At 44.1% G+C, this 21,740-nt stretch overlaps 1 protein-coding gene and 1 non-coding gene across 2 annotated transcripts in view; both read right to left on the bottom strand.

Annotated features, from left to right (window-relative positions):
• The window catches only part of LOC126176597 (homeobox protein B-H1-like), a 521,496-nt gene that overhangs the window by 206,687 nt on the left and 293,069 nt on the right, over positions 1-21,740 (bottom strand). The window lies entirely within an intron of this gene.
• Trnas-cga (transfer RNA serine (anticodon CGA)) lies at positions 13,908-13,982 on the bottom strand. The gene has a single exon. It is a non-coding gene; the product is annotated as a tRNA-Ser (tRNA).

The raw sequence follows: 21,740 nt of genomic DNA, 5'->3' as shown, positions 1-21,740 counted from the left end.
ATACGAACTGCTTGCCGGGAATAAAATAGTAAGTACTAAGAATAAAATAGTAAGTACATCAACTGAGATATTTTCCAGCCACAGTGGAAGGAAAGACACTGGGGACACTGAATAATACACTGACGGAAAAAAAATCGCGACACAAAAAAATTATTAATGTAGAGTAATGAAATTTCGGAAATACATTTGTCTAGGTAACATATTCAAGTGATTAACATTGCAAGATCGCAGGTTAATATAAGTGCGAGATAAGCTATTGAAAAGGTGTAATGCTGGCACATTAATAATCGCTGTAATCTCCAGATGTTGAATACAAGCATGCAAACGTGCATGCATTGTGTGTCGTGGAGGTGCCGGATGCAAGTTTGTGGGATGGAGCTCAGTAACTGTTGCACTTGGTCGGCCAATACAGAGGCGTTTAATGTTATTTGTGGATGACACTGGAGTTGTCGTTCGATGATGTCCCATATATGCTCGATTGGGGGCAGATTTAGTGATCGAGTAGGCCGACACACAACATGTCGACACCCTATAGTGCATGTTGGGTTACGACTGTGGTATCAGGGCGAGCGATATCCTGTTGGAAAACAAATGGCAGGACGACAAGTCGAATCACCAAACTGATGAAACACAACAGACCTCCACCCTGCCCTCCCATGTGCTCTCGCTTAAAACCACCAAAGTCAGTGGACTGCTCACTTCAGAACGTCTGGCTCGGACCTGTCCTTGAAGTAACCGATTTGTAACAGTTCGTTGTGTCACTGTGCTGCCAACTGCTCCTCAGATTTTTGCAATAGACGCAGTATGATGCGCCATAGCCATACGCCTAATACGACGGTCTTCCCTCATGGTAGTGCCATGAGGCCGTTCGGAGACCGACCTTCTTGCGGCTGTACATTCTCGTGACCACCGCTGCCAGCAATCACGTACAGTTGTAACGTTCCTGACAATTCTTCCTGCAATATCTTAGAAGGAGCATCCAGCTTCTCGTAGCCGTATTACACGACCTCGTTCGAACTCAGCGAGATGTTGATAATGGCGTCTCTGTCATCTCAAAGGCATTCTCGTCTAACATCCACTCGCCACGTTCAATGTCAAAGGTAACTAACGCTCACGATCGTTACAGGGTATGTTTAAAGCAAACCTGATTTGTGTCCTCAAAGTGGCATTACTAGCGCCACTCTTCCGCGACTGGCGCGAAATCTGAATGGATAGCATCTTTCAGATATACACTTACGCTCATAAATTAAGGATAATGCTGATACATGGTGAAACAACGCTGTGGTGGGCGGTATTTGAGCGTTTAAATCACCTCGGGGTGTGACCATGCGGTGCATTTGACCTGCGGTCGTCGCACGGTGGCGCTGGCAGCAGTCCACATACGCAGAGGTGTGCTGGTGCATGTCAGAGTACGGTGCAGCGAGTAAGTGTGCAGACGTTTTCAGAAGTGCTAATGGTAACTGTGTGTTGAAAATGGCTCAAAGAACACATACTGATGACTTTATGAGGGGTAGAATACTAGGACGACTGGAAGCTGGTCAAACACTGTAGGACGTAGCACGGGCCCTCCGTGTGCCGCAAAGTGTGATCTCAAGATTATAGCAACGATTCCAGCAGATAGGAAACGTGTCCAGGCGCTGCAGTGCAGGACGTCCACAGTGTACCACAACACAAGAAGAACGTTATATCACTAACAGTGCCTGCAGACGGCCACAGAATACTGCAGGTAGCCTTACTCGGAACCTTACCGCAGCCACTGGAACAGTTGTCTCCAGACAACAGGCTACAGACGACTGAACAGACATGGTTTATTCGCCCGGAGACCTGCAAGGTGCATTCCACTGACCCCTGGTCAGAGGAGAGCCCGTAAAACCTGGTGTCAAGAACACAGTACATGGTCATTGGAACAGTGGTCCCAGGTTATGTTCGCAGACGAGTCCAGGCAGTGATTCTCGCCGGGTTTTCATCTGGAGTGAACCAGGAACCAGATACCAACCCCTTAATGTCCTTGAAAGGGACCTGTATGGAGGTCGTGGTTTGATGGTGTGGGGTGGGATTATGACTGGTGCACGTACACCCCTGCATGTCTTTGACAGAGGAATTATAACAGGTCATGTATATCGGGACGTCATTTTGCACCAGTATGTCCGCCTTTTCAGGGGCCCTTCTGATGTATGGTAACGCACGGCCCCACCGAGCTGCCATCGTGGAGGAGTACCTTGAAACAGATGATATCAGGAGAATGGAGTGGCCTCTCTGTTCTCCAGACCTAAACCCCATCCAACACGTCTGTGATTCTATCGGTCGACGTATCGCTGCACGTCTTCAATCCCCTAGGACACTTCAGGAATTCACACAGGCACTGGTGCAAGAATGGGAGGCTATATACCACCAGCTGCTCGACCACCTGATCCAGAGTATGCCAACACGTTGTGCGGCCTGTGTACGTGTGAATGGTGATCATATCTCATATTGATATCGGGGTACATGAGCAGGAAACAGTGGCGATTTGTAGCACATGTGTTTCGGGAAGTTTTTCGCAATTTATCACCAATACCGTGGACTTATAGATCTGTGACGTGTGTGTTCCCTATGTGCCTATGCTATTAGCGCCAGTTTTGTGTAGTGCCACGTTGTGTGGCACCACATTCTGCAATTATTCTTAATTTATGAGCATGAGTATAGAAACACGCTAACCAACTTTCATTTATGTCTCACAACTCCTCCTTAGTGTTGCGACTTTTTTCCGTCAGAGCATTTCGAGGGAACACAATATTTCATGTCCGTGTACCGCTAACATGAGAGTAGCTATCCTGGAATCGACTGGGAAGTGATTTCACAGCCCGCATAATCTGACAAGCCCGTGCACTTAGGCATTATCCATTTTATGCTCAGTAATCGCCAGAGAACATTTTTTAACGACGATGGTACGTATGAAGATTGCGTCGATGACTTCTTCAACTTCTAGACCATTTTTGGTATCGTGAGAATAGCCGAACACAAGAAGAATAACATACTTCACATTAATATTTGGGTTACAAAAAATTATATTATAAACAGTAACGTACAATATTTTCCACAGAAATACGCAGTCACTACAGTCATCTGCACCACATACGAACATATTTAACCTCATACACAAGAGACTCATGAAGAGTCCACTTTGTTTAAACAGGATAGCAAACATTGTCCGAGTGGGCGCTGACAGTATGAAAATCCGCTTAATTTTTTTTTTAACCACGCTGTAAGCAGTAAGGTAACTCACCTTGATAAACACAGTGCTAAATGAGACTTCTCTGGGTAATGAGCAGAGATAAGAAAGTAAAAAGGAAGTAAACTGGTTCTGCAGTTGATACGTGTCACATGCGTCGATAAATATTTCATACTGTGCTTGAAGGCGACATGACAGCCGCTTATCTGCGAAACAAACGAAAACATTCGTTTCAAGACTTTCTGTTCAAAGCAGAATACCTCGGACGTCGCAGGCACTTAAATCCTTCGCCTTGCTGGCAGTTTGTACGTTACAAAAAAGTCGCACACAATGTAAAAAAGAAATTCTGTCCATTTGATGGAACAATAACAATCGTTGTTACTGTCGTTGACTTGGTACTTGAGGCCTTCATAATACAAGGAGCGTCTAAGAAGTTCACTGAGAGATTCCGTAAAATAAATAAAGCACAAGAGACTAACTAAATACGTGTATATTTGCTCAAAGGAATCTCAATTGACTACAAATTATTTTTAGTAATGCTTATAACGGTGGTGGAATGTGTTAGCGAGGGCATCTTGTGGAAGTGTTAATGTCAAACGTCTTATGCAGACAGCTGCGATCTGCGAATTTGAGGGTTGCTTACCGTACACAGAATCGAACTGTCAGCGCCACGTCTGTTACAAAGTGATGATGATTTGCAGAAAAGATTGTTTTCGGTCCTAAGTTTCCATGAAATTTCTAACACTCTCCTTCCATATTAGTATCTATTTGCGAATCACTTTACACAGTACGCATCAGGATCAGACAAGCCTCTTTGTGAATGGCGACATGAATTTCAGAGACATTAACTCATTTTGTGTAAGGACCTGTCCAACGTACTCGTTGTTTTGTGTAGTCGACACGAAACTCGTGCATCTACAACAGTTTTCTTTCCAACCCGAAAGAGGTTAAACGAGTTATAGGAACGTTTTCTCATCACAGTTTCTGTTCCGCACACTTCGTGTACTGAATGGCAACCACTTTAAAATGTCGTTAATTGTAATATAATATTTATAACAAAACGAAACAACCGTATAGTATCTGATTGCAAGATTAATGGTAAACGTACTGGGCCTGTCACATCCAATAAGTACCGGTACAATTGAGAAAATTTTTCATGTATTACGTTTCTCTTTGGTATGTCGTAAAAAGTAAAAAGAACAGAACATTCTATAATTTATTTTTCTTGTGTATTTTGGCTATTACTTTTCTTCCAACTGCTTATTTTCTTAAGAGCGAGCAAAATTAAACTTTTTGTCAATTACAATTCCAAAAATCTAGTTTATTATTTATTATTTAGTTCAAAAAATGGTTCAGATGGCTCTGAGGACTATGGGACTTAACTTCTGAGGTCATCAGTCCCCTAGAACTTAAAACTACTTAAAACTAATTAACCTAAGGACATCACACACATCCATGCCCGAGGCAGGATTCGAACCTGCAACCGTAGCGGTCGCGCGGTTCCAGACTGAAGCGCCTAGAACCGCTCGGCCACTCCTGCCGGCTTATTTAGCTCAGATATGTAATAAGATTATTCGTAAACACGGTATATAATTCTAATATAAGGTACACACTAACGCCATGATGTTTCTTAAAAAGGTTGAGCACGAATGCTAAAGGGACAACCTATCATTAAAAAGAGAGAATGGTCAGGTATTTATTTACCTGTATTGTTAGAATGTTGTTAAATAACTAACCAGCCATCTTGAGCTATCTTATTTGTACATAAATAGCTCGTCTACAATTTATCGAATACACGAAAGTGAAAACGATTGCAGTGAAAGTGTTCATGTTATTTATACTCAAAATCTCTAGACGCTGAGAGGAGCAGCAAATTGAAACGTAGCCCATCCTATCAGACTGGAGAACGATTTAAATGCACTTGAGCCTTTCTCATTTGCAGTGAACACTTGTCGGCATTATAACTAGGAACGTCCTACACTCACTTGAAATGGGTGAACGCACTACGTAACGTTCATGCATATGTAGTAGAAGGCTATGCACGTGTTCCCGCTGGCTTTGCGACATTGTTTCAGCAACAAACTGCCGTTGGAAAACTGTTAAAATATAATTATAGTGCAGACGAGTGTGTGTGCGCTAACTACCTTATTACCTCTTTGAAAGCATTTACAGAACTAATTGTTTCCCGCAAACTAGAAAAACATTCTTATCTGTTGCACAACACGCGACAATACAGTCGTTGGCAGACAGTGTCGTTGATGATAGGCTTCGAACTTACCGACCACCATTCGTAAGCGAATGAGTTAATACTATGGTGTAACCAGGAGACAGCCCTACTTCACTTTGGTGCACTTCGACGAAGGGTCGATGTAGCACACGAGTAAAGGGTTGTACTGAGCAGCTGGAGGAGCGAAGACTTTCTAGCGATTGGAAAACTGCACAGGTCACTCCTGTTTAAGATAGGCGTTCCGCATAACTATACGCCTAAATCACTGGCGTCAGTCTGTTGTACAATTTAGAGCACAGTTTATGTTCGTGTGTTATGATATTTCTGGAGTCTGAAAAATCATCTCTGTATGAATTAACATAGATTCTGCAATCATGGATCGTGTGAAACACATCTCACTTTACTCATTCTTAGGACCCAGAAGTCAGTAGATACGGGCCAGTAGGTTTATATTGTGTTACTGTCTACAGGAAACCGCACGATACTGTTTCGCACAGCCATGTGATGAACAAAGTAACAAACCAACTTTGTGATAGGATTGACGAATTCCTAACAAAGAGAATACAGCATGCAACTGTTAACGGAGAGAAATCTTCTGACTTAAAAATAACTTTGAATGTGCCCTATAAAAGTGTTTTAGGACCATTACTGTCCACAATTTATGTAAATGACCTAGTGTATAAAGTCGGAAGTTCCATGAGGTTTTTCATGGCTGCTGCCCTGTTACACGCTGAGAAGTCGCAACTGTAGACAATTCCAGGAAAGGACGGTTTCCAGAGGGTCGACACTTGATGCATAAATTCGTAGCTACCATCAGAATAAACAAACTTGCCGGCCGCGGTGACCGAGCGGTTCTAGGCGCTTCAGTCCGGAACCGCGCTGCTGCTACGCTCGCAGGTTCGAATCCTGCCTCGGGCATGGATGTGTGTGATGTCCTTAGGTTAGTTAGGTTTAAGTAGTTCTAAGTTCTAGGGGACTGATGACCTCAGATGTTAAGTCCCATAGTGCTCAGAGCCATTTGAACCATTTTTAAACAAACTTGAGGTATCGCGGAAAAGGCTCTTACTGTGTGACTACACGATTGTGAAAAATCGCTGGAATCAGTGATATCCATGAAGTATATGGGAGTATGCGTCCGGAGAGATTTAACCCTTGAGTACCAAACCCTCAAAATTTTCGATTGAGTATGCGTCCGGAGTGATTTAACCCTTGAGTACCAAACCCTCAAAATTTTCGATTGAGTAGAATATTTTGTACTTAATCTGGTGTGTAACATACTATTGGAGATCTAATAGTGGTAATTAACTAATGCATAACCTATATATTATGACTTCCTTTGGATAAAATGTGGAGTAGCAATGTAACTTTTCCCCCCTTTAGTGTTGTTGAGTTAGAGGGGAACTACCTTATTAAACTAATCGCAGTAAAGGCAGATTCCCGAATGACATCCACTGAAAATATCATCAGAAAGTGTACTTCACGCAACTCAGAAAACCATCGTTCAATCCTGCTTGAATTTGCTCGTCGGTCTGCGGCCCATACCAGATAGGATTGATAGAGGTAATAGAGAAGATTCAATGAATAAGAGTAAGTATCTTCATAGATTCGTTTAGTAAGAGCGAAAGTACCATGAAGATGCTCAGCCAGCGCCGTCGGCAGAGGGATTATGCACCACGGTGTGGTTTAATATTAAAATTCCGATAGCATGCGCCTCTAGAAATTGCTTCCTGCTACGTATATCTTGCGAAACTGTTGTAGAGCTCTGGGTTGTGACCTCTACTATGGCGGTTGATGAGACTGGCTGCGATGGGATGTTTGCGATTCACCCCCCTGGGTGTAGCTGTAAGATGCGGTTCAGGCATCAGCAATGGTCCATCAAGAAAACAGTTCTGGTTGAATGATTCATTTATTTCACAACAAGTGGAGCAGTGGACGATACTGGGGTAGAGCCCTCTGTGATGCACGTGACCTCGGCCAGTTGAAACCTGCTGGCATCAGCAGTGGACTGTCGGAAGGATGGTGCGCTACGTCTTCCCTCAGGCAATGGAGACAGCCGGCGAAGTTCTCCTGTCAGCACGGCGGCAGCAGCACTGACTCAGGAAAGGAATAACGTGATGCATGTCCGATGGACGGTGCGTGGTCTGAAGCAGCTGGCCAGATCCCGTTGCTCTGCACAAAGTGTGCTGGGGCAGACAGGATAGAACTAGACCCCCTGCATGGATGATGATGGTGGTGCGTCCTCGCATAGGTGAATAGCGAATAGCGACAGCATTCTCCTGCATGGGGCCATGAACAGCGACTGTTCGCCTGTTTGAGCAGTGATGGCTCGATAGCTAGTTCACCTAGGCTCGAATCCCGGTCTACCAGAAGGTGACCAGCAGCACTATACAGTCACATAGCGGCAGACCCATCAGTGGAAAGGTGCGAAGTCAGTAGCATCTAGATTTAGCACAGGAGTTAGCACTACAGTTACTGAAGACAGTCCGAGGGAGGCAGCTTGCTTCACTTTGGCTTGACGAGGGATGTGGACCCGCCGTCGGTTAACAACTGGTGATGACTACATAATGTCACAGAATGAGATTTTCACTCTGCAGCGGAGTGTGCGCTGATATGTAACTTCATGGCAGATTAAAACTGTGTGCCGGACCGAGACTCGAACTCGGGACCCTTGCCTTTCGCAGGCAAGTGCTCTACCAACTGAGCTACCCAAGCACGACTCATGCTCCGTCCTCACAGCTTTACTTCTGCCAGTATCTCGTCTCCTACCTACCAAACTTTACAGAAGCTCTCCTGCGAACCTTGAAGAACAAGCATTCCTGGAAGAAAGAATATTGCGGAGACATGGTTTAGCCACAGCCTGGGTCTCGAGTTCGAGTCTCGGTCCGGCATACAGTTTTAATCTGCCATGAAGTTTCATATCAGCGCACACTCAGCTGCAGAGTGAAAATCTCATTCTGGAAACATACTCCAGGCTATGGCTAAGCCATGCCTCCGCAATATCCTTTCTTTCAGGTGTGCTAATTCTGCAAGGTTCGCAGGAGAGCTTGTGTAAAGTTTGGTAGGTAGGTACTGGAAGTAGTAAAGCTGTGAGGACGGGGTGTGAGTCGTGCTTGGGTAGCTCAGTTGGTAGAGCACTTGCCCGCGAAAGGCAAAGGTCCCGAGTTCGAGTCTCGGTCCGGCACACAGTTTTAATCTGCCAGGAAGTTACATAATGTCAGTCTGAATTAGAGAGTATATGTACTAGTCTGTTCAGCTAGCGTTACTAAAATGGCAACAGTCCTGGACTCTGGCACCAGGTGTAATCGTTGGACAATCATGACATTAGTTGTCCTAGTTTCCCGTCATGTCACCAGCTCCAATATTCTTGATGGTACCGTAATGTGCAACTCCTCCTTTTCAGAGGCTCTGGATGGCATCTGCAGCAACATCAGCTCACTGGATTTGTGTTCTTGTGGCAGAATGCATAGTTGGTGAGGCATCTTGCGATACCTCACCTTATGATGTCGTTTTACCGAGTCCGTCACAAGAGAACCATGGGGTGACTCAACAGTGAAGCCAAAAAAGAGGTTTCAGCTAATACAGATGCTTACCAATGATTATTCTTCCCATATACTGCTCAATAACTGAATTAGCAGTGATACACAAAATACTTTCAGTCGAAAGAAGAGAAAGAAATGGAAGTATCTTTTAACACCTCTAAGACGAATGCAATGATACTATGTGGGGCTTTTAATAAGTAATACAACACATTTTTTTTCGAAGCAGGTTGGTTTTATTCGGGATTCCAATACGCCGTATTATTCCCCACTCTTTTGGCTACGAAACTGTGTATTTCAACATAATCTCCCTTCAATCCACGTCTTTCTGGGAATGCCTGTATGCCACGGTACCTGGTTGACGTTGGAGCCAACGTCTATCTGCACCCGTAACCTACATATCATCCAGAAACCACTTCTTGTGGGATGTATCCTTCATTGAGCCAAATAGATGTAAATCGGAATGTGCTAGGTCTGGGCTGTAGAGTGGGCAAGAAAGAACACTCCAACAAAATTTTGCGAGCTGGTTGATGGATGTTTCAGTACTACCAACAGAGACGTCCTGTTGAGCAGTGAGGTGTTTGTGATCCATCGATGACCTCGAATGAGAGTCTTCGTATGTTTCAACATTGCAGGAGTTACAGCTGTGTGCGGCCGGCTGGCATGCGGGAGATGGGTAGGTGGTTAGTGTTTAACGTCCCGTCGACAACGAGGTCATTAGAGACGGAGCGCAAGCTCGGGTTAGGGAAGGATCGGGAAGGAAATCGGCCGTGCCCTTGCAAAGGAACCATCCCGGCAGTTGCCTGAAACGATTTAGGGAAATCACGGAAAACCTAAATCAGGATGGTTGGAGACGGGATTGAACCGTCGTCCTCCCGAATGCGAGTCCAGTGTGCTAACCACTGCGCCACCTCGCTCGGTCGGGAGATGGGACAGGTTTGTGTGGCCTTGTTGCGATGATGACAGACGCCTCGCACAACGGCTCACCGTGCTTTTGTTCACTGCCTCATCGCCGTAGACATTCTGCAAGCGTCTGTGATGGATTTCTACCAAAAGAAACTCAATGACAGCTTTCTGCTTGGAACGCACCTCTCTTACAATCGCCATTTTGAAGGCTGTGTACAGAGCTGCCAACTATCAGAACTTTATGTGGCGATAGACAATGAAGCGGGAATATTCGAAAATGTCTCAAAACAATTTCTTTACTTTTTCAACAGAAACTGGTCGAGAGAAAAATATGTGTTGCTCTACTTATTGAACGCCTCTCATATTAACGTCCTCGCAATATGGTGCCTCTACCTAATCACCAATGAGTGGCTTCTCCTGGTTACGTCACATCTGAAGAAAGTTGTAGACTGTCTTCCTCACTGAAGTTAGGCCATTATCTATTCTGGAAGCGGTGTTTCATGGTATTAGCGTGTTGTCTCATGTCGAAGCAGTCCCACACTCATACAATTAATGTCAGGGAGGAGGTGAGGTATCCTGCATAGCCATTCCAGCTATGATCCTACTGGAGTGGTTTGCCATTGCCTTCCTGCGACCTGTTATAAAGCGTCAAGTGTGTATCTGTGTCCCATGGATGAATATGATGAGTGTTTGTACAGTGTGATGTTGTCATAGATGAAGGGAATACACAAAGCTGGCACGTAGCCACATCCTCTCGGATAGCGCCAAGGGACATGCCGCTTCTGTGGCTAGCCGCCTAAAAGACAGAAACCAATCACACAGCTAAGTCCTAAGGATGGCAAAGCGTTAGGTGACATACTTTGCAGCCAGATCTCACGCTGGTGAGCCCAAAACTGTCCCGCAACTGTCTTCCGTGCTAGTAAATACGAGTATCCCAGACAGCAACCAAAAGGGCTGGTTTATCGTCCACATAATCTTCAGCAGCCACCTCGTTCACTGACAGCAGTACGCGCATCCGCGACTATGACGATGTAATAGTGGGCACTGTTTCAACTCTGTGTTTCAAGTGCCTGCAAGTAGATCACACCATATGTATGTACTGTGACAGTATTTATACCAGCGCACAAAGATGGAACGCCAACGCCAAATCACATCGAGCTCTCCATGGATGTGTTCTCTGGGCCTTAATCCAACCGCTGCTGTAGGCTATATATTCGGCGGCCTGCTCTCCGATACCAAACAGTCTGCCAACCTCACACCTTGGCCCCCCAACACTACGTGCAGCCGCCAGCAGACTTTGCCGTGCTGCACCAAGACTTGCCCTAAACCACTTTGGACTTCCAGAACTTTTGTATTATTTCGCTTTGCCGTGTCTCTGCAAATAGATGATATTAGTGCACTGCGTGAGACATTAACTGTAACTTAAGAAATTTAAATTGGTCTCAGTAGCTGACGATCCACCAGACTTACCGGCTGTCAACCACGTTAATGCAAAGGCCTGATTGAGGGCCTGGGTCCGTCAACACTGACATTGGACTGTTGATGGCTGGAAACATATTGCCTGGTCGGACGAGTCTCGTTTCAAATTGTATCGATCGGATGAACGTGAACGGGTATGGAGAGAAAATTATGAATCCATGGACCCTACATTTCAGAAGGGGACTGTTCAAGCTGATGGAGGCTCTGTAATGGTGTGACAAATGTGCAGTTGTAGTGATATGGGACTCATGATACTTCTAGGTACGACTCTGACAGGTGACATCTACGTAAACATTCTGTCTGATGGCCTGCATCCATTCATGTCCATTATGCATTCCGACGGATTAGGCAATTCCAGCAGGAGAATGTGACAGGTCATACGTCCTTGGTTACAGGAACACTCTTCTGAGTTTAAACACTTTCGCTTGCTACCAAACTCCCTATACATGTACATTATTGAGCATATCTGGGATGCCTTGCAGCGTGCTGTTCAGAAGCGATCACCACCCAGGCATATTCTTGCGAAATTATGGACAGCCCTGCAGGACTCATGGTGTCAATTCAGCACTGCTGCAGACATTAGTCGAGTCCATGCCACGTCATCCCGCTGCACTTCTTTCTGCTCGTGGGGCCCTACACGATATAGGCAGGTGTACCAGTTTCTTTGGCTCTCCTGTGTAGAAGAGAAGCTTCTAAGTTACCATCAATAAACGTGTTCAGAATGAGATTTTCACTCTGCAGCGGAGTGTGCGCTGATATGAAACTTCCTGGCAGATTAAAGCTGTGTGCCGGACCGAGACTCGAACTCGGGACCTTTGCCTTTCGCGGGCAACCTCCCAAGCTTAACAGAAGCTCTCCTGCGAACCTTGCAGAACTAGCACTCCTGAAAGAAAGGATACTGTGGAGACATGGCTTAGCCACAGCCTAGGAGACGAGGTACTGGCAGAAGTGAAGCTGTGAGGACGGGGCGTGAGTCGTGCTTGGGTAGCTCAGATGGCAGAGCACTTGCCCGCGAAAGGCAAAGGTCCCGAGTTCGAGTCTCGGTCCGGCACACAGTTTTAATCTGCGCCGGCCGGAGTGGCCAAGCGGTTCTAGGCGCTACAGTCTGGAACAGCGCGACCGCTACAGTCGCAGGTTCGAATCCTGCCTCGGGCATGGGTGTGTGTGATGTCCTTAGGTTAGTTAGGTTTAAGTAGTTCTAAGTTGTAGGGGACTGATGACCGCAGCAGTTAAGTCCCATAGTGCTCAGAGCCATTTGAACCATTTTTTAATCTGCCAGGAAGTTTCAATAAACGTGTTGCTCACAGTCTACCTGGACGTCTGTTTTTCATGTAGAACCCGACGCGAAGTCCTATTCCCTCGCTTCATGAAACACTATGGAGAGGTTTGGAATTTAATCCAGTACAGTGGCGCCGACTGTTGATGAGGAACTTAGAACCTCTCCCCTTACCGTCCAAATGCTGGCAGTGAAATTTTAGTTCACGACCAGGATTGAAACCGGCTTATCACCCAGTCGTGCTCCACCATACAGGCGTTCGTTAGCCATCTCGGCTGCGGACTAATTTTTTGTCTGAAGTGCTACAAACTTAAGACTTTTATTTTTTCTGGGCACGCCCCTGAAGCGTTCCCACAGCACAGAGGCAGCCGCTTGCCACGATGAAATAACCAAACGAGACTGCCCCGCTAGAGCGAGCTACTTGACCTTTCCCTAGGGGGACGCACTGGCGCGGGCGGGTCACAATTACGACCGCGTCCGCGCTAGCGCTGCCGAGCCGCGCCGCGCCGTAAACCGTTTCGAGCGCACTAACTGCGACGTCGTTGGCGGCGAGCGCGCGCCCCCTTGCTGTAACGTTACGGCTTAGGCAGTAATGAATTTTAAAATGCGCCGGCCCGGCTCTTAGGCAAAGTGTTCCGCTCGCCGCGGCAGCGGTAGAAATTTATTCGGGGCGCAGCGCGGGCCCGCCTCTGCTAAACGCTATATTGATTTAGTGCGCGCCGGCCGCGTCCGTCTGGGCGCATCTCGTAAATATGACGACACGCGCCGCCGTCTCCAGTAACTCGCGGCCCGCCGTTGCCTCGTTACTTACTGACGATGGAATGGACTCGGGCCGCCGGAACCCGCATTCGTATCGGCTAATATAGACGTAGCTGGCTGCTTACTTCCCGATGCGCTCGTGGGCCTCTTGGCTGCCGGACGTTTACCTTATACAACCGATTCGCGTATTTTAGAAAAATAATATTAAGTTTTCCGAAATGCGGAGCAGTTGCAAGACACATTACATGCTACGTAACCTTTTTATTCTATACATCTACCTCTGGCTAGATAAATGCTATCACGACCGGTTTCAACCTCTTAGTACAATCAAGCACCAAAAACTGATATAGGCATGCTTATTCAAATACAGAGATGTGTAAACAGGCAGAATACGGCGCTGCAGTTGGCAATGCCTTTATAAGCAAGTGTCTGGCGCAGTTGTTAAATCGGTTACTGCTGCTACAATGGTACGTTATCAATATTGAAATGAAACTTCCTGGCAGATTAAAACTGTGTGCCGGGCCGAGACTCGAACTCGGGACCTTTGCCTTTCGCGGGCAAGTGCTCTACCAACTGAGCTACCCAGGCACGACTCACGCCCCGTCCTCACAGCTTTACTTCTGCCAGTACCTCTCATATCAGCGCACACTCCGCTGCAGAGTGAAAATATCATTCTAGATTATTGAAATGAGTTTGAACGTGGTGTTATAGTCGGCGCACGAGCGATGGGTCACAGTATTTCCGAGGTAGCGATGAAGTGGGGATTTTCTCGAGCGACCGTTCCAAATCCGGTAAAACATCAAATCTCCGACATCACTGCGGCCGGAAGGAGATCCTACAAGAATGGGACCAACGTATTTAAGTGACGTAGGTATTCGAACTGAAAGGAAAAAAAAAAAAAATAGTGACCGACTCGAACCACCGACTGCCAGTCTCGAGTGGTACCCATCTTTTTTTAGTATCTGTATGTATTCTTGTAATATGCTACCTGGGGCTTTGGGTCTTTGGTGTGACGTCATAAGCGAGTGACTGCGTGTGAGATCGCTCTCTAAGTTTTCATATATTTTCAGGTTTCAGATACATATTTTAACGGTTTTTGTGATAATATTTACTATATAAGTGACGTATTAGTGGTTGCTTCATTCACCTCTGCCTTTCTTGTGTTGTGACCTGAAATTTGTGAGTGTTTCGTATCGAGCAACTTAACCTCTTGCCTGTGTTTACATTCCGCGCTGACCAGTTGCAGCTGTAGCGGCGCATCGAAAGCTAAGTACTAATTAATTGTTGGTGTATAGTGGTTTATTTAGGAACTTTAGTAGTCTTCAACCGGTGTTCCTGGTGTTTTCTGGTGAAATAATTTCAGAAGAACCTTTTGGGAACTGTTTTCAGCTTCGTTACTGTGTCATTAGACGTTTGATTCTCTTTCTGTATTAGTCTTTTGTTATATTCACATTTGTTGTTTATTAATACTGTTAATAATAGTAGTTACTTCCCTTGTAGAGTAAGTTTGTGATTATTGTAGTCAGGTTTTTAACATCTTCTTATTGTAGTAGCGGAACTTAGAAAAAGTAAAATTTTACCATGAGTGAGAAGTGTGGGCTTTGCCGTAGGTTCGTGAGTAGTGGATCGCGGTGCGAGACTTGTTCGAAGTTCTTTCACTGGGGGGAATGCAGTGGGGAAGTCAGTGGGCATTCTGGTGAGACTCTCTCCTGGAACTGCAGGTTATGTAGCAAGAGTAAGTTGATAGAGGAGCAGGAGCGTAAGATCTGTGCCCTTCAGGTGCAGTTGAAAAACGCACAGGAGGAGCTAGATAGGATGAGGAGGAAGAAGGGGGTTGGGGAATGGGAGCTGGCTGTTGGCAAGAGATCTGCTAAGAGAAGAAGATTTTCAGATAGTGTTACCATTGGTGTTTACAATAGATATGACCAACTGTCAGAGTCTAGTGGAGAGGAATCTCTAGTAGCTGTAGATGTAGGAAGTATGCAGCAGACCTCAGTAGTTACTGTGCCTAGAACAGTTGCAAAGTCGAAGAGGAAGAAGAAGGTTCTGCTGTTAGGTAGTTCTCATGGCAGAGGTGTAGGCCAGCAGTTGCAGGAAGTGCTGGGGAGTGAGTACCAGATCACCAGCATTGTGAAGCCTAATGCAGGGTTGGCTCAGGTGACTGTTAACATAGGGGGGTTATGTACGGATTTTACTAAAGAGGATCAGGTAGTGATTGTGGGTGGGGCTGGTAATAGTATTGATAGGGATGGGGAGTATAACATAGATGGTGACCTGGAAAAGATAGCCACTCAGACTGGCAACACGAATGTGCATTTCGTGGAATTGTTTCAGCGTCACGATCGGCCTCATCTTAATACAGCCGTCAGGCGTAATAACATGAGACTTGGGGGTGCGCTGATGACAGAAAGCATGGGTCACATTTCAGTGGTGTCGGTGGAGTCTATCAGCAGGACGGGTTTCACTAGACATGGCCTGCACCTCAACAGGTATGGGAAGGTGAGGTTGGCAAAGCTAATAGGTGACAGCATAGGTGGGGTTGGTGGGATCACTCATGGGAAAATTCCTGCAGTAGTGGGTGTTAGAGCTGCACCTTTTTTAGATTGAAGTCAGCTGATAGGTATTCCTGCTTAAGGAAAGTCTCTCTAACAAGGGAATCACTTTTGACAAAGCTTAGGTATCCGAGTAATGAGGGAATATTTCATCAAAATATACAAGGTATTAGAGATAAAGTTAGTGAACTGCTTATAGATGTTGACTCTGAAATTATTGGTATATCTGAACACTTCATAAATAAGGAGATAATTCAGAGGCTTCCTTTACTAGGATACAGGTTGGCTGGCAGCTTTTCGAGGAGCTCTTTGCGATGTGGGGGAGTAGCCATGTATGTGAAAAACGGCATCCCATTTGAGTCAATTGATGTTTCAAAGTTCTGCACTGAAAAGGTGTTTGAATGTTGTGCATGTGTGGTTAAATTTAACGGAGCTAAACTTCTAACTGTTGTTATTTATAGATCCCCAGACTCCGATTTCACAACATTTTTGCTAAAGCTAGAGGAGGATCTTGGTTCACTTTATAGGAAATACAAAAAGTTAGTTATATGTGGTGACTTCAATATTAATTGTATAAGTGATTGTGCAAGGAAGCGGATGCTGGTAGACCTCTTTAATTCATATAATCTTATGCAAACCGTATTCTTTCCAACGAGAGTGCAAGGGAACAGTAGAACAACCATAGACAACATTTTTGTTCATTTCTCATTACTGGAAGGGCATTCTGTTAGCAAAAAGGTGAATGGCCTTTCAGATCATGATGCACAAATTTTAACTTTAAAAGATTTTTGTGCTGCAACACGTGTTAAATATAGTCATCAGCTGTTCAGGAAAGCTGATCCAGTTGCTGTAGAGACCTTTGTAAACCTTATAAAGTAACAAGAGTGGCAAGATGTTTATAGCGCCGATACAGTAGACGATAAATATAATGCTTTGCTCAAGACATTTCTCATGCTCTTTGAAAGTTGCTTTCCGTTAGAACTTTTAAAACAGGGTACTAGCACAAACAGGCAGCCTGGGTGGCTGACTAGAGGGATAAGAATATCTTGTAGAACAAAGTGGCAATTATATCAAAACGTTAGAAACAGTCAAAATCTAAATGCAGCAGCCCATTACAAGCAGTATTGTAAGGTACTTAAAAATTTTATTAGGAAGGCAAAAATTATGTGGTATGCAGATAGAATAACTAAGTCTCAGGATAAAATTAAAACCATATGGTCAGTCGTATAGGAAGTTGCTGGTCTGCAGAGACAGGTCGAGGATATAGAATCAGTGCGTAGTGGGAATGTCCGTGTTACTGATAAGTCGCATATATGTACAGTATTCAATAATCACTTTCTGAATATAGCAGGTGAACTAAATAGAAACCTAGTCCCAACAGGGAATCATATAGCGCTCTTAGAAAAAAGTTTTCCGAGACTGTTACCTGAAATGCTCCTCCATGATACTGACAAGAGGGAGATTGAGTTAATAATTAGATCACTAAAGACCAAGAACTCTCTTGGATATGACGGGTATCTAGCAGAATACTGAAGTATTGTTCTATGTATGTTAGCCCAGTTCTCAGCCATATCTGTAACTTTTCCTTTAGGAGTGGTCGGTTTCCTGACCGATTAAAGTACTCGGTAGTGAAGCCACTTTATAAAAAGGGAGACATTGATAATGTTGACAATTTTAGACCTATTTCCATGCCATCGGTGTTTGCTAAAGTTATCGAGAAGGTTGTATATACAAGGTTACTGGAGCATTTAAATTCACATAATTTGCTGTCAAATGTTCAGTTTGGTTTTAGAAATGGTTTATCAACTGAAAATGCTATATTCTCTTTTCTCTGTGAGGTTTTGGACGGATTAAATAGAAGGTTCCGAACGCTAGGTGTTTTCTTTGATTTAACGAAGGTTTTTGACTGTGTTGACCACAAAATATTACTGCAGAAGTTGGACCATTATGGAGTAAGGGGAGTAGCTTACAATTGGTTCGCCTCTTACTTTAAGAACAGAAAGCAAAGGGTAATTCTCCGCAATACTGAGAGTGGTAGTGATGTTCAGTCCCAATGGGGCACTGTTAAGTGGGGTGTTCCCCAAGGGTCGGTGCTGGGGCCACTGCTGTTTCTTATTTATATAAATGATATGCCTTCTAGTATTACAGGTGATTCAAAAATATTTCTGTTTGCTGATGACACCAGCTTGATAGTAAAGGATCTTGTGTGTAATATTGAAACAGTAACTAATAATGTAGTTCATGAAATAAGTTCGTGGCTTGTGGAAAATAATTTGATGCTAAATCACAGTAAGACTCAGTTTTTACAGTTTCTAACTCACAATTCAACAAGAACCGATATTTTGATCTGACAGAATAGGCATATTATAAGCGAGACGGAACAGTTCAAGTTCCTAGGCGTTCGGATAGATAGTAAGCTGTTGTGGAAAGCCCATGTCCAGGATCTTGTTCAGAAGCTAAATGCTGCTTTATTTACCATTAGAACAGTATCTGAAATAAGTGACACTTCAACACGAAAAGTAGTCTACTTCGCATTTTTCATACGCTTATGTCGTATGGTATTATTTTTTGGGGTAATTCTTCGGATTCAAAAAGGGTATTTTTGGCTCAAAAACGGGCTGTTCGAGCTATATGTGGTGTAAGTTCGAGAACCTCTTGTCGATCCCTATTCAAAAATCTGGGAAATCTGACATTGCCCTCACAGTATATATTTTCTTTAATGTCGTTTGTTGTTAGCAATATTAGCCTATTCCCAAGAGTTAGCAGCTTTCACTCAGTTAATACTAGGCAGAAATCAAATCTGTATGTATAATGCACTTCCTTGTCTCTTGTGCAGAAAGGAGTGCAGTATTCTGCTGCATCCATTTTCAATAAGCTACCACAAGAACTCAAAAATCTTAGCAGTAGCCCAAACTCTTTTAAGTCTAAACTGAAGAGTTTCCTCATGGCTCACTCCTTCTATTCTGTCGAGGAGCTCCTGGAAGAGCTAAAAAATTAAGTAAATTCCAGTGTTACTTTGTTGATTTTCTTCATTTAAACTTACGACTTCTCACCTGAATATGTTTTTTATATTTCATTTTATCTGTTTCTACTATCGTGTTATAACTTCATGTATTGACTCGTTCCATGACTATGGAGACTTCTCCTTAATTTGATCCCACGGAACAATAAATAAATAAATAAATAAAAATTCTAATCTTCACGGAAATGATCGTAAAACATAAACCTCTGTTTACAAACTTGAACCTGCTGGGAATCGAACCTAGGCCTCTCAAGGTAAGCGACCATTTTACCAAAGAGAGGCGCTGCTTGTCGAAACATCTTCCTTACTTCAGCTTATTAAAGAAGGTCGGAAAATTTCAAATGTGGTTTCCTCGACAATTTTTTAGACTTGCATCCAACTACTTTGACTGACCGATATTTGAGTTCTAAACTTCACGTACCATAAATATAAAAAAATTACAAAAATCCGAGTGATGTGTGTATAAGAAGTAGTAATGAAGTAAACTAGACACAGTTTGGCACAGGTAGCACAGTGCTTATCATGAAGTAGAAGAAAAAGGCGTACGACCTATCTGACGGATAAAAAAAACCCATCAAAATCTCGACTGTGCTGATGTCAATATGAGCGAAATTGACACAAAACGCGTTGTACTCTTTCATCGCTCTGTACCTCCAACGATGAGGATACACCGAAGAAGGCACAGAAGCAACCCAGACACAAATTTGCTGAGGCCCGAATTGCTGACCAGAAGGCCGCAGCAGTGGCCGAGCGGTTCTAGGCGCTTCAGTCTGGAACCGCGCGTCCGCTACGGACGCAGGTTCGAATCCTGCCTCGGGCATGGTTGTGTGTGATGTCCTTAGGTTAGTTAGGTTTAAGTAGTTCTAAGTTCTAGGGGACTTATGACCTCAGATGTTAAGTCCCATAGTGCTCAGAGCCATTTTTGCTGACCAGAAGATGACAACGACCTTATCCGCGCAAACTCGATTGGGTATGGGTAGGAAGTGTCGCACATGCTGTATTTCGGAAAGCCAGTTGACGGTCGTCAGCCAGTGAAGTACCGTATGTGCAGATTGTTCGCTGAATAAATGACGGAAGTCGTCAGCAGTCAATCAGAGTGACTGCGACCAGCCCCCAACTGGAGCGAGTCGCGGCGCGCGCGCTCCTCTGATGACGTGTGTGGAGTTGTTCCTATTCTCAATGCAAAACGCGTCACTCGCTTGCGGCATCAGCTGTGCAAGACAGACAGGCCTCTGCGAGAAACGCACAGCGAATAATTGATGCTGGTGATGCTGCCGTCAATCAAAACGGAGCACATTTCCATGTTGATGGGCTCGTCAATAAGTACAAGTTGCGTATTTTGGGAGCTCAACGCTTGCATCTCACACATGCATAAGAAGCAGCGTTTCCTATAAAGATATCACTGGACTGTTTCTTGGGTGGGAATCTTTTACGTCATGTCGCTTTGTTGAAGTAGTACGTGATTGCGGCTGCGTCGAACATTTTTTGAGCCTAATTTTTTTATTGGCTTGAAATGTTACTTAGTGTCTATTTTTAAGATTCATTAGTGTAAAGTGTGCCATATATATTCAAATATGTTAAAACCGCGATGTTCCGAGTGTTCGAATGCAACCGGCGTAATATTGTAACAGAAATGAACGGAATAGTGGTCCCGTTAGTTTCGGATAGTGTCAGAGAGGACATTCGTATCAAGTAAAATACTACTCGCGACAATATTTCTCTTCGTAACGTGATTCGTCTACGATAAACAGTCTGAAAGCACGTGCTTATCTCACGTCTGCTTAACTAGTCATTTCGTTTGTTTTTTATACGAAGCAAAACGTGAGTGCTTGAAACAAACGTATTTATATGAACAGAAAAGGTTCGAAAGGTAACCTCAATCGCGAAAAAGAAAACGCTTCGGCTGGTTGGCAGAAGAAAGTTAATCGATATAATTTCGTCAAAGTGAGAGCGTTTCGACATCGGCGAAACAAAGGCCATCTGTACGGTACTGGCATTGCCGATTAAAGGTTTGTTCAGTTTCAGTATTAAAAAACACAAGTTGAAACTTTGACCGCATGCTTTTTCAAAACAACATCTTTTCCAACTGACGAGTGCTATAACATGAAATTACGTTATACCTTTTTATAACGAGTGAGTTGACGTTTTTTCTATGGTAGTACGTAGGATTTTTGCTATAAGCTTTAAATTCGATCTTTGGTGCAGGATTTTACAACGATAATTTTGTCGAACATATTGACTTTTATTTTAGATTCCCGCTACTTTGTTAAAAGCATTTTTAAAAATCCCTTCGTATTTTTTAGACAATATCATAAGTTCTGAAGCAGTTATTGAAATTTTGTTTTAGGTTGAAAACAGTGACATTCAGAGCTCCCACCAATCGCCCGTGCAGTCCGCCAATGCCTTTCGTCGATGTCGTGTAGTGTCCTCCGGGTGCAAGTTTATTACTTAAAAAAATAATCTTAAGAAGGTACAATGAAGATATAAAGTCAGTTTTATGATTTGTTTGTTATTTTATCGGAAAAGATCAGATATAGATTTTAAAATCGAGCGTCACCCTGGCTACTCTCTTAAAAATCGCATAGCTTAGTGATTCACGCACAAGGACGTGAGACGTTTCTGAAGCCTCCCACTTCATAAAAAATTTCTGAGACAAATCCTTTCGACTTTTTAAGCGTAAAAACAAATAGATTTCCCATCTGTGTTCAAGAAATCCGAATTCCTGCAACTTTTTTCCTACCTTAGTTTTCGACGCGTCCAAGGTAAACAGAT

The sequence above is a fragment of the Schistocerca cancellata genome, chromosome 3 (assembly GCF_023864275.1).
Source record: "Schistocerca cancellata isolate TAMUIC-IGC-003103 chromosome 3, iqSchCanc2.1, whole genome shotgun sequence".
In the NCBI taxonomy this organism is placed as follows: domain Eukaryota; kingdom Metazoa; phylum Arthropoda; class Insecta; order Orthoptera; family Acrididae; genus Schistocerca; species Schistocerca cancellata.
Note: the sequence above shows the minus strand (reverse complement) of the source record. Positions and strands in the feature narration are given on the sequence as shown.